Source organism: Pinus tabuliformis, chromosome X (assembly GCF_031772625.1).
Source record: "Pinus tabuliformis cultivar Carrire ecotype Pingquan chromosome X, CPIR1, whole genome shotgun sequence".
Classification (NCBI taxonomy): Eukaryota; Viridiplantae; Streptophyta; class Pinopsida; order Pinales; family Pinaceae; genus Pinus; species Pinus tabuliformis.
The window spans coordinates 469,986,135-470,001,332 of NC_142308.1; positions in this window are offsets into that span (position 1 = coordinate 469,986,135).

Below are 15,198 nucleotides of genomic sequence, written 5' to 3' on the forward strand. Positions count from 1 at the left end.
ACTAGACCAAAGTATCATAAGTTGGTGATGATGAGGTGAGACTTCGTTCTAATGATTTAGTGTGATGTGACCATTCCAAAACTATATTATCTTCAAGATGTAGCTCTTGTGATCCTTTCTAATATTGCAGTCCAAAGAAACCAATCCTATTTGAAACTTGGTGAAGATAGATAAATTTTTTATTCATTTAAGGTATGAATAAGGTGATCATAGAGGATGTGAGTATCCTTGGTCCAAATCCATGGATCTTTCCTAATGAAAATATTTTTTCCATCACTCACTTTCCATCTAATACCAATTGTGATGAGGTCCACCAAGTTTATGATGGCCCTACACACAATAGATCCATTGTATGTTGATTTCCTAGGAGTTCTGACCCATTCTAGCAAAGAGGAAGGGGATCTGTATATCTTTTCGATGATATGAGACCAAATACCATTCCTATTTATAATTTTCCAATATCCTTTAACTACCAGAGCCTTTGAAGACCATGTGAGGTTCATTAAAACCCATCTTCCCATGGCTTTTGAGAGCGAAATTAAGGACCAAGCAGTTAAAGAAAAATGTCTTTGATCTTGTTTTCCAACCCATATATATCTCAATGATATTTTCTTTATCTTGTTTAATACTCCATTTAGAATCCAAGCTAAGGAGGTTCAATACACTGTAATGGCTTCCAGAACATACACAAAACAAGACTTCACACTATTGTAATTGATTTATTGCACCAACTTCTAATTCTGAGTTCCACTTTTATAGTAAGCCGGACCTAATCTTCTCTTTTGTAGTTATTTGGTTTTAGAAAGAAACCCAAATATTTCAATGGATCTCCCAAGGGTAATGGAGGCTTAGAGAGAACCATATGGACAAGATTATATTCTTCCTTATGAATAGAATTTCCAAGAAGATCATATTTCTTGTGATTTATCATCATACCCTTGGCCAAAGAGAAAGAATCCAAAATGTGATTTATACCTTGGAGGCTTCCAAAGTATAGCACCAAGAAGATAATAATATGATCTGAAAATAATAGATGCATGAGGGAGAAATTCTAAATAATTGCAATTCCTTTTAAAAGATGTCTTCTTTTTGCATCAAGAATGGCTCTGGTAAGGGATTCAACAACTAGGAGGAAAAGGAGAGGGGACAACATGCATCCATATTGGGGCCCTCTTTGAGGATTGAAAAATGGGAAACCAAATCGTTGATTAATAGTGTCATGGAAAATGAGTTGATTCAACTATATATCTAATCCAAAAATTCAGGATTGAAGCCTAGATGAAGTAAAATAAATTTAATGTAGAGCTAGTCCACCCTATAAAAAGATTTCAAAGATCTAGCTAGGGAAAAAGCCATATTCTAGGAGAAAACCAAAAAAATTTCTTCTCTTCTTCAAGAACCAAATAAAATGAGACAACCAAGACCCTTGACCCAACAATAATAGCTCCTCCAACTTTCCAAGTCAGCCTCCCAAAAAAACAAGTCAGTCCTTCAAAATCAAGTCAATTCAAACACCTCAAGTCAAGTAAATTAGGGTCTTGTCCCTCCCTTCCACTACTGCAATTTTCGGCCTGCTATCTCAGTCCTACACCTTCGATTTTGTAGTACTTCAATCCTATTGCACTTGTGACAAAAAATGACAAAGTTTCAAACCTTTTCTTCTTCTCTTGTCTTCTAGTCTTCTTCACTAGGCTTCCTCCTCTTCTTGCAATGAGATAGGATCCTTTTCAAGTATTTCATACTCCTTTTTCTCTTCATTGAAATATTCTTGGTTAGTGAACAAATGAGGCCGAGTTCCTTCTTATTTATAGTGGTTGGATCACCCCTTTTTAGGCCCACTTGAAGGGAGGGAAGGGTGACTTGATGGAGGAGGTTTACATGACCATTTTACATAAAATAATTTTTCTTTCTTTGACATAATAAGACCAAGGAGGGTTTAGAACATAATGACAATGACAATGACTCATGACTCAACCTTAGAAGCACACAATGGGTGCTTAGACCTAGAAATATAATAGATAGAGCACGAAACCCATGCTTACAAAAATAATTTCTTTGATATTTACAATAATTTTTCTTTTCTTATTTTTACAAATACAAATAAATTATATCATTTCATGAGCTACACAACAATTATGAAAATCGATACTAGTGACATTTTAAACACTCCCTCTTAACTAGGGAGTTATTCATAATTGTTCAACCGTTACAAGGATGACCCCAACTTGAAGTGTTCCAAGAAGAGTACAAGAACATATACAATGCTAGATACCATCAAGGAAAAAAAATGCTAAGGTATTATCAAGTGTCATCAAAGGCTAACTGCCAAGACATTAACCAAGCAAGGAGTAAGGTGCCATCTAGGAAAATTTCCACTATAGGTACCCTCAGACTACAACTCTGGTATCAATCCAAATGGATATAGATATCATCTAGGACTCCATGCCAAGACACCAACCCTCATAGGGATATAGGTTTCATCAAGGTCAATATATCATCACTAAAACATAGCTCCACATCATCAAGACCAAGATACCCTCCCACATAGGGATCTAAACATCATCAAGGCCAAACCATAACTGAGATCTCAACACCAACTAGGCCAATATGTCCTCCCAAGTACCATCATACAGGCACATAGCCTAAGGTACTCATCTCTCCCTCTAAATAAAATTAGAGATATCCTCCAATCCAAGCATGTTTATCAAATACTAAAACTTCTCAGGGAGTGGTCAACACATCAACTACTTGTTCATGTATCAGAACATACTATAGCCTCATGACACCAATTAATAGAAAACTTCAAATATTTTGGTTTTTACGATCAATATGCTAGCATAAAATCTGGGGTATACAACCATTCTGATGTTGCTTAGTTCATTGTAATATCCAAACAAATTTTGATGGAAGCTTCCTTCCCCAACCTTCTCAAGAAACACCATACACAACCTCAATACTTCTCAAAATAACCAAATATTTGTTAATTAATAAGCAAACAAGAATAAGCATCTGTAGTGCTTTACCCATTCTCTGATCTCCTTTCCTCATGACTTTCATTAAACATACGATTATTAGTCCCACCCTCGTGCATGACACATGAAGCAGAGAATCATGTCCTCCCTCTAAACTTGGGGAGATAAGTCAATTATCAACAAATTTATTCTTTGAGATAAACAAGCTCTTCCTTTTGCATCATCATATCATCGGATAACTTTGACCTTCCAATACATCATTCCTTCAATGTCATCAGGGTTCTTGCATCTCTCTCTTTCCATCATGCTCATCATCATCATCACAAGGTCACCATCAAGTATGAGGTAGGCATACCTCTTTAGAACCTCTTGCAAACCATGTGTCTGAGAATCTCAACAACAAGTACAACCAAGCACACAAATATATATGTACAAGAGGATTAAATTAATTTTATCAAACTAGGGTTGTCATGTTATCACAATGAGATCATACAAGGTTATCAAAACTTTGAATAAGAAATTAAATTTTGGATATTCAAAACTAGAATCAACTAGGGTTACATTTTCATGCCCTAGACTCTTACAATAACCTTTGCTAGTATTTGTCACAAACCCTATATACCATCATCAAAAATTTAATATTAAACTTTAGATATCGAACAACTAAACCATGTTATGGTTTCAACCATTGCAGAATAATTTATATCTAAGGTTTCATTTTCATGTCCTAGAATCTTATTTCAACTTTTACTAAGGTTTTTATCGTAAACCCTAGATAATATCATCAAACCTTTAAAAACTAGGGTTTTATCATATGCCCTAGATACCAACAACAAACCACAAAAATCAAAAGGCTAGGGTTTCACCAAAGTGAACAAATAGAAAACAATAGTTATTACAAGGATTTATTTAATATAAAGATCAAACACCCTAACAATATAAGAATCTTTATGATTCTATACCAAAACCATAGATATGGAAGGGTTATTAATATAAAGCAAAATGATGGATACATGCTACCAAATTTGCAATCTTAAACATACCTTGAGTCACTCCTACTACAAAACTTGAAGGGCTCCCTCTACAACAATGTTTCTCACAAGTCTCCAAAATCCTTTCTTTTAGAATATTCGAACAATTCTTTATTCCAAGGAAAAGACAAGAGAAAGGATTATTAGTAACAAATATAAAGCTATAAGTAACGAAATACAAATACTTATCCTCTTGAAGGACTCCCTCTCATCATGGCAATCTTCTTTAACGAAGCATTAACATCCTCATAGTTCATCTTCATATGAATCAACCTTTATCAGAGTGCCTAAGGATCCAATTTGATTACCAAGTTACTATTCTCTTCATTCATCATGCTCTTTATGGCATAAGATCAACATTTATTTTATGTACCTGCAACATTCACTGACAAGTACCACCAAAAGTATACACATAGCATGATTATGATTTTTGATAATATAGGGACTTCATGGAATCTTTAGAGAGGAAAAATTCCTAGGATTTCTAGATCAAACCCTAAGTTTATTGATATTACCTTTCGAGACATCAACCATAGGGTTTAAATTTCAAATCCAATTCAACCCTCAATAGGGTTTTCCAAAACCCTAGAGACCAAAAGCTAGGGTTTCTATGAGGGAAAAAAATAGAATAGGGTTAGGGTTTCTCTTTTGATTAGGGTTTTCGAATACCAGCTAGGGATTACATGAACTTAGATGCCAACAACCTCTAACAATATGAAGGCTATAAACCCTAGAACCAAAAAATGAGACCTTGAAACCCTAATCCAATTTGAGTTAGACCTTATATAAATAAAGAAAATTATACATACCTCAAGTACTACATACCTTAGTCCTATAAGATCACAAAAAGTTTGCTACAAAGGATTCTTCAAGATGTCGTGATCTTCTTGCTGCTTTCAAGATGTTCTTATAATATCTTCAAAGATGACTATTCAAACTAAGATTCCTTATTTTATGTTATTTCCATATTCATAGTTCCCTTAAGAGATTATTCCCTTGATTTTCTATCCTTAACAAAGAATTCCTTCAAGGATACAACAAAATTTCATTGACGTTATGGTATTTTCAAGAGTAATTCTCTACACAAGGCGTCATAGTCCTTCAAATTTGGTATCTATTTCTTACAACCAAGCTTACTTCCTTGACCAATTTGGATATGAATGTAAATATATATGCAAATTGTCTTGTTACTATTATGAATCTTTGAAGATAACCTTTTTATGGCTTCCCTTTTTCTGGACTACAAGTTCTGAATTGTTACTCTGGAATTTTTGGATGGGTGACTCTTTACTGTAATCTGAGCCACTTGAAATATTCATACTTCTCAAGATCATTGAATCTTTGTCCTAATGAATCACTGTTAATATCTTCAAATACTTCGGTCAAGATTTTTTATTCGAGGGATTTTTTTATTTTTGCTTTTTAGATTTACAAGAGATGTTTAAACAAGAGATTGCAGGCTTCTCGGTTCTTTGAAAAGTTAATGTGGATGATTCTTAAAACTTCAGATCTTCCTTCAAAATGATAATGCAGATATCTTTTGATGAAGTGTACAAAATTTTTAGTTCTTTGATGCTATTTGTTAATGCTAACTTAGATAAGGTGTAGATCTTCTTGAAACCTTTAATAGGTCATACATATAATGAACCAAGAAATTTATATGATCCTTTACCAATAATTCCTTCGATTCTTGAAAATGGAATCCTTTAAAAGATGATGAGAGCTAAATAACTTCAAGCTTCCTTTTCCATTGTTCTTTACCTTTGCTTTGATACCATGTTAGAAAATAATAAAGGTAGAGAGATTTTCTTATCTTGATAATTACTTGTGCTTTAATTGTATTCTTAGTATCTTATTTTATCTTCTTATTATCAAAAACCATAAAAACATAAATGCATAAAGATCAAAATAATAAGGAGACAATATGTAGGCTCTTAGCCAAGGAAAGACCCCTCTTTTAGGGGAAAACCCCAAAAAAATATTCTCTTCTTCAAGAACCAAATAAAATGAGACAACCAAGATCCTTGACCAAACAATAAGACCTCCTCCAACCCACCAAGTCAGCCTCTCAAGAAAACAAGTCAATCCTTCAAAATCAAGTCAAGTCAAACACTTCAAATAAATTCAACTAGGGTCTCGTCCCTCTCTTCCATTTATGTAATTTTCATCGTACTATCTCGGTCCCGCAATACTTTAATCCTCTCACACATGTGATAGAAAATTACAAAGTTTAGACCTTTTCTTCTTTGCTTGTCTTCTAGTCTTCTTCGCTAGGCTTCCTCCTCTTCTTGCAATGAGATAGGCTCCTTTTCATGTATTTTGCACTTCCTTTTCTCTTCTAGAATTGTAGATTGAAATCTTCTTGGTGAGTGAACAAATGAGGTCAAGTTCCTTCTTATTTATAGTGGTTGGATCACCCCTTTTGAGGATGACTTGAAGGGAGGGCAGGACGACTTGATGGAGGAGGTTTACATTACCATTTTACATAAAATATATTTTCTTTCTTTGACATAATAAGCCCAATAAGGGTCTAGAACATAATGACAATTGAAATGACTCATGAATCAACCCTAGAAGCACACAATGGGTGCTTATACCTAGAAATATAATAGATAGAGCATGAAACCCATGCTTACAAAATATTTTTCTTTGATCTTTACAATAAATTTTATTTTTACAAATACATATAAATAATATCATGTCATGAGCTAGACAACAATTATGAAGGCCGATACTAGTTAAATTTTCAACAAAATTAAGATCCCCCCCAATGTAAATAAGGTCTGATCTGAAACAAGGAATATTGAAGATGTTATGTTGGAAGGATTTCCTTTCATTATATGGACCATATATATTTAAGCAAACGAATAAGAAATCGTTATCCTTGTGGATGAAGGTTGTAACCAAACATGATCAAGATACCAAAGCTTGAGGACAATGAAGGAGAGAGGCCTTCCAACTAGTAATAAGCCCTCCCATTTTACCCCAAGTATCTGTGTGATGGAAGGACCAAGTAGGAAGAAATATGAGAGGATAGATTTCGCTTTTATGCCCTAATCATAGTTTTGTGAATGAAGATAACTTGATGAGAGAGGGAGGAGATCAATATTCGAAGGGCCAGGATTTTGTTGTGGTTGGAAAATCCCTTGATGTTTAAAGATAATATTCTCATCCTAAATCCTTTGTAGGGAATGTAGATATAATCTCCCCGAGAATGAATTTTTGTTTCCCCAACTTAAACTCTAAAGAGGCCTGTTTCATGGCTAAAGAAATAAGTGACTTTCTTCCCCGATTATAGATTTACAAAAATTGATCATATAATAACACTAAGCCTCCACCAGGATCAAGGGAAAAATATTCCAAAGGCGGTTGCTCTTTGGCCTATGGGAAGAGTGTGATTACAAGTAATATGAATGGGATGTCGTCGAGGCTATGGGAGGTCATCCAGACTGCTCATTAGAAGAGAAAGCTTTGATATAAGGGACAAAGGATTATGAGGTATTGTGGAGGGTCAAAGAGGAATAATGGGGGAGGTAGGGGGAAATAATAAGGTTTTTAAGGACTGAAATGGGGTGAAAAATAAAGGAAGAAGGGGATGAATCAACATTGCAAGATGAGGCATAAACATTAAAAGTAAAGGAGGGAGCAGAGGAGGAAACATCCATTTTAGAAATATAAACCAATTCTTTTGATTTATTGTAACCTTTGAGTTGGATATACCACTCCTAATGAGGCTCTTGTATGTCCATCGATGCTTATGGATCTGACATCTCATGACCAACACAGTCTTGGGAAGGAGTCGAATCTTTTTATCCCTATCCCTGCTCATAATCCTATGAAATTGGAGAAGGGGCACTACTAGAGTTTGAGTCTATTGGAATTTTTTTTACTCACTTCTTCCTTGACTTCCTGAGGGTGCAATCTTCTCCCAGGTGGCTATATGAGTGACACCTCACGCATTTATATGGAATCCCTTCATAGTCCAATGCCTTTTTGTGAATATTTGTGTTGACTTGGATTGAGATGGTATTAGGGAGCCTAGAAACCAAATTTAAGCCCACCATGATTCTAGCCATGACCATGTATCCTGTCTTCTTATAAGACTTATATGATTCATAGTATAAGCCCAATTTTTTCCCAATTTCTCTAAATAACTTGTCTTACTAAAACTACAAATGGAGGGCCGGGAGACGTACCCAAATGGGAACCACCAAGATCCTTTTCGAATTGTCATTAAATTCAACCGATAAATATTGGAAATTTTGTTGATATTTACCCCTTTTCCCAGTTAATATTTGGCTCATCCACCTTGTGTTTTACACATTTTTTTAAATATTTGTTACCTCCTTCCATAGCAGTTGGAGGGGTGACCGATGGGAAGGAGACAAAGCCCCACTATGCATCTCCGACATCAAAAGATCAATAGGAAACCAAAATAAAGATGGGAGGGAAACAAATAGGAACAAAAAAAACAATAATGCATGGTTGGGTCCTCGAGGTCAACTTTAGGGGAAGGGACTGTCAATGCGATGATAGGGACCTGATCAACAAAGGGAGCATCATAGGGAAAAATCGACGAGTCATAAAGTATAATGGGGCCGTCATTCAGAGGATAGATAGAGGAGATCAACGATAGTACATGCACAGATAAGGAGGGCCTTCTTACGGGGGGTGAGGGAATGTAGGCAGTATGTTTGTCCATACCAAAAATTCTTGTATGCCTACCAAAGGTCCTTGTCCCGACAACAATGGAAAATTCCGAGTGACATAATGGTAAGGGGCCCAAATTTGAAGGCCTCCATATAGGTCCTCTGAGAATTCAACAAGCTTTTCCTCCATGATGTAGTGCATAAATACCTACATGCTAAGGATGAAGCCCACCATCACAAACCCTTGATATGGGAAGAGGAGCCCTAGATCACATGAGGGCTTGGAATCAAAAAAATTTCAGAGTTGTAGAGCCACCAATATTCCATCACTATGCAACAAATATATCAACATTCATGCATATTAGGTCATGTTCTCATACTTTAGAACATATAGTTCATGAGCTTACCATTTTCTAACACATGACCTTTAGTAAACTAAGTAATGCACACAACAATAACCTCAATTAAAATGTTGTAATACCAAAGTCAATTTGAGATTACATCATATGGTTATGAATGTATTAATCCAATCTCATGTTGTACTCTTGTCATAGGATGTCGATATTATATGCTTAAACCTTAAATTGTGCTTGAAATGTCAATACCATATATGCTATCTTTCTTTACTCCATGCCACACCATCAATATTACCATCAATATAATATAAATATTAAATCCATCACTTCTTTAAGACCACATTAATAACTCTAACAGTATGCTCATAAAACTTGTATTGAGATTCATGCATGTATACAAGATCATGTGGTATAGTGTATAATACAAGGTTATATATATATATATATATATATATATATATATATATATATATATATATATATATATATATATATATATATATCACAACTTCATCAATATTACAAAATAAGTCTTCATCAAAGCATTTTAAATTTGGCCAAATATATAACATATATAAAATATATATCCTTTAAACAAAACTAATGACTTTGTTAATAGGACCCTTGCCTATATTTTATTCTCATTATTTAGGCAAAGTGAAGAAGCAATGTTTTAAATTAAGACTGGAAATTCTTTATAAGATTTTGAAATCAATTGGGCCATATATTGGGTCGACAAATAGTTATTCCATAGGGCAGTTTGCTTACAATAGGCCAAAAATGGGATTTGTAGTTAATTATAGAAAACATTGAATATGGATTGAGGATCATGCACTCTTGTATTTGTAATTAGTAATAAACTGAATATAATGTATCAAGAACACTAAAACTCTTAAATTATTTTTTTCAATTAGGAAGAAGCATCATATATCTATGCAATGCATGCTAAAGCTTATTTCTTGGGATGAAGCAAGGGAAAGAATTGGGAAGAGTTGTTCACTTCACTTCCTGAAATATATATAACTCTGTAAATGGTTATTTACTTAGCATAGTTAAAATGCAAACATACAAGAGAGAATTCATTTCATCTAAATGTTTGCATTAATCAAGATTATATTTGATTAGTAATATATTTACAAATACCTATAAAATCACAAATCTTTCTTGGTCCAAGCATGATCATAGGATTTGTCTAAGTAATAGAAAGAGTAAAAGGAAAGAAAAATAAAACAATCAACAATAAAATGAAAGGTTGAAAAACAAAACAAGAAACGAAAAGTAAAACAAAGAAAAATTGTTTATTTATATACAACATTATTTACTTTCCTTATTTTTACATCATTTTATTTTTTATGCCTGGTTCGATATAATGCTTCAAGTGCAAACCATTGGTGATAAAGAGAAAAGTATATCATATTTTTATTTAAGAAAATATGAGTTACTTCCAATGATAGAGGAAATTATGTATGAATCTAGCTATAATTTCTTAAACTTTGTATGATTTCATTTATCAACATGAGTATAATCCCATAAAAGAACATTTTGACAAGATTTCAAAGTAGCATAATCCCAATGCCATTCGGAGGTGTTATGAGATACACAACAATTAATTATTATTAATCTATAAGGACATCCCCCATTCTAAGATTCCAAAGATCAAAATTATGGCCATCCTTCTTTAGTAGATGTTTTTATCTTAAGACTCCCACTCGAAAAGGATTATCTTTGATCTGATCAAGAATGACATATTTGAGTAGATATAGGTTCAATATATTCAACTTTTGATAGTAGAGGAATTCCTTTGTAGTAAAAATAATCTTTGATATTAGATGTTGGGCTTGAGACACTTGATTTACACTTCAAATACCAAAATTCCAAATACAAAGTTGACTAGACATGTAAACCAGACTAGAAGATCAATTAACATAAACCTTTAAATGCACATGAGAGAACTTAAGGAATATAAACTAAACAATGTAATACCATAAATATTCACACAAAACACAGATATTTCCCCCTAAAAACCCTTAACCAAGAAATCCAACCAACCTTTGAGCTTCACCACTCTTATATTCTCAATAGAATATTATAACCAATCTAGAATGAATGTTGACCTTGGTCCACTAAGATCAATATGGTCATACATCACCTTATCTCTACCAACTATGAAGATTCATTATATCAATATCATCTCATCAAATTTACATCATGCTCTTTTTATAGGCACAAAAAACCATAATTTGAAACTTCATGAATTAATATAGGTGGTTGTATATCATTGGCCAAGATCCTTGAAATATCAAGATTTCTAACCATTTTTAGATAATTTCTAACTATAGTTTATTTCCCTTCGACCACCAGTCTCAATCAACTATGTGTGTGCCCAATTGTGATCCCTTCGACTGCATTAGGCAATTATCAACTTCCACCAACTACTTGACTACCTGTTGAATGAAGGTTCAGAATATCCACAGTAGTAATCTTAACTTGTTAATGTTTCGAATCCCAAAGGGGATCCATCATCAAGACTATGAATGAATGATAGAAGAGCCAAAGCAGAAGATGAATAAATAGATAATAAATGAACAAATTAAATAATAAATGAACAAAATAAAAAGTCGGCTAAACCTAATAATAAAACATGAATTCATACAATTAATATAATAAAACCTAAACTAAACCTAAATGAATAATATTAAAATAATTAATAAAAACCTAAAAGATGAAGAAATAGTTCTAAATAATTAATTATTTAGACTACCTTTCAACTTTGACTGATGTAATTTCTTGTAACACCCTCCTCCCACATTCATGCAAGTAATCATGCCAACCAAGGTAAACACAAAACGAGAGGCTACCATGATCAGATTCGACCTCCTATGTGACCTTAAGGAAGCGGAATCGACGAAAATCACTCACAGTCATCCAACTTCATCAACAAAAGCCCCAGGAGACAAGTCAACCACCCAGAAAACCTATCCGTGGGTCCCACTACTGCTATGGATCTCTTTTTCCATTTTCACTCTCATGCTATGGGCAAGGGAGCGACCAACAACCCAAAGTCGCTCTCACAGGCTTGCCTACCAGCAACCAGAGACCAAAATTGCCAGTTCTATGCTAGAAACCCCGAGATTTAAGCCACTTTTTCAAGCCCAGGCCACTGCCCAGAATGGAGTGATAGCTTGAAATCAGTAAAAATACAGGGAAACAATGTTGCAAAAGCAATAAGTTGAACAAGACCATAACCAAACCCTTACTAACAATGCCAGCCATTTTTTCAAACATATCATCAACATGTAAACAATAGCTTTAATTGTAGGGATATCATACTTATCTGCGAATCACTATGAACCATTGTTGGATCATGTCATTTGTTGCATTATCATCTATTAGGCCGTAGATCCACTTTCATTCATTTACAAGTAAAAACATGTTGAGAGCCATACATAGTTGTTGTCATAAAATGTACATATAACCAACATAATAGGAACATAATTACTATAAACATATCATCCATCAAAATCAACATATACATCAATACGTTTGCACATGGAAATCAAGGGAATGAATTTCTTATTAATGATTGCAATAAACTAACCAGAGATGGGGTTACCACGTTCCACTTGACCATAGAATGGACAAGCCAAATCTCTCTTCAGCCATTCACCCTCGTTCCATATTCCAAGCATGAATGTGTGACTCAAAAAAAAAGAACCAACCAGGGCATATCGAGGCTAAATGACCTCACCCTCATCAACAAAAACCAGGCTTTATCGTAATCCATCCAGGATCACTAGGTCAACAAGACGAACACATCATAACAAGCTTTATTGTGATCTCCACCCGATCACTAGGCCAAACAAACATGGATACTATCGGATTTCTCCACCTACACCTTGAGGAATTTTCCTGTCTCCTAGTATCTCAGGCTTTACTACAATCCAAAGCCATATCACTAGGCCCTAAACCGAGACCCACTCTCTAGGATTTACCGCATACCCCAAACTTGGGATTACTAGGCCAAACGAAGAGCAAACCACCTCTTGTCTTTACCATATATCTTTCCATTCACCGGCAAGGATTCTGAGGCCCACCGAGGCAACACAATCTTTGCTTTACTACAACCCACAGTTTGGCTCACAGGTCACTAGGTAGTGGCTTTCCCATGATACACAGTCTGATTCAGGGACCACTAGGCCATGTTCTCTATCATTCAAAGATCCATCCCACTCATCTTTGAATCCATCTGGCAATCCAGCTCAACAAAAACATGAGAACCCCATCACACCATGGCTACCCGGAAATGGTAAGGCTAGCCTGAAAAAACTGTTACACCTGGAAAAAACCATGCCATGAAAGAAAAGAACCACATGCAATTCCATGCATGCCAAATATAGCAAGTAAAATACACATGCAAGTTGATACCTACAATGAAGCCTAATGTAGCTGCTTGGTCCTACCTTTCCCTGCTTGATCTTTGCTTCCTCTTGCCTTCTTTGCCTTTCTTGCTCCAAGAAAGTCTAAGTGTCCAAGAGTATGAGAGAAAGAGAGAGAATAATGAGAGAGCTCTAAAACTCAGCTGAAAAACGGTTACCAACTGATCCTCGTAAGACTTTTTATGAATGAGGCTTCTATTTTCTTCATTTTCCATTATTTTCCTTCATTTTCCTCCTCACATGAAACTTGTGACCTTTCACCTCCCTTTTCTCCTAATTTCCATTATTTTCATAAATAATTGTGCCAAAAATGCCTTTTTGCCTTTCCCAAGCCTTAACCATTTCCTTTGCCAATTTCCTTAGTCATAAACAATCAAATGAACACCCCCCTAGGATGTCCTGCCCAACATTAAGCTCGAAATAAGTGTCTCATCAATTGTGGTTATTGTTTTTAGCTTTTAGTACATGGAATTTTCACGAGGGCTGTTACAGAATCCTCCCCCATGGGGGACACCGTCCTTGGTGTTCAATCACACATATACCTCAACAACCTGCTGAAAGAAGACATATTGCTCATGGAGCTTTATAACACAACTCAATGTAGTATTTACAAAGAAAGATATGCTAAATAAAACATCATGAAAACATGATAACATACCACATAATGGAGCTTTATAATACAACTCATTACGGTATTTACAATGATAATCCTGCTAAGTACCGACCCACATGACATCATAACATCATGATAACATAACCACATGATAACATAGTAACATGACAACATAATCATAATAACATGACACCCATACCACATAGTGGAGCTTTATAACATAGCTCATGGTGGTATTTACATCCATATACATATGTACATATAACAACATCACCAAAAATATATACCAAAAACATATACCACATCATATATATCAAAACATATACCAAACACCATATCTAAGCATATACCAAAACACCATATCAAAGCATATACCAAAACACCATATCAAAACATATACCAAAACACCATATCAAAGCATATACCAAACCACCATATCAAAGCATATACCAAACTACCATATCGAAGTTGCTTTGCCTCAACCAGAAAAAATGGAAGGATACATAACCCACATCTGATCCGCCATCTCTCATCTAGCTTCATCGAGCACAAGGTGCTTCCATTTCACTTTAACTTGCTTGATTGCTTGGTTCCAGAGCATGAGCACCTTTTTTTGCAATATACACTGAGGCTCTGGCTGGAATTCTCCATCTGGTTCCACCTGCAATACAGACCAGTCAATCACATGATCAAATTCCTTAACATACTTATTAAGCAAAGACACATGGAAAACATCATGGACTTTCACTGTTGGATGTAGTGCAAGTCGATAGGCTACTGACTCAATCCTCTCAATGATACTAAAGGGTCCATAAAATTGTTGTGCTAGCTTAGCACATGATCCAATCTGCAAGGAGCTCTTCTTCGGTTTGATGCGTAGGTACACCTGTTTCCCATCCTGGAACTCCTTGAAAAACATGTTCCTATCTACATAACTCTTTTGCCTATCATGTGTTTCCTTTAGATTCTTCTTGATCACCGCATCTCCCGTTCCATGTCTGCCAACATCTCTAGTCTAATCAATACCCTTCTAACTGGATCACTCCAACTGATGGGAGTGTTACAACTTCGCCCATACAATGCTTCAAAAGGACTCATCCTCAAGGGATCCTGATAACTGTTGTTGTATGCGAACTCTACC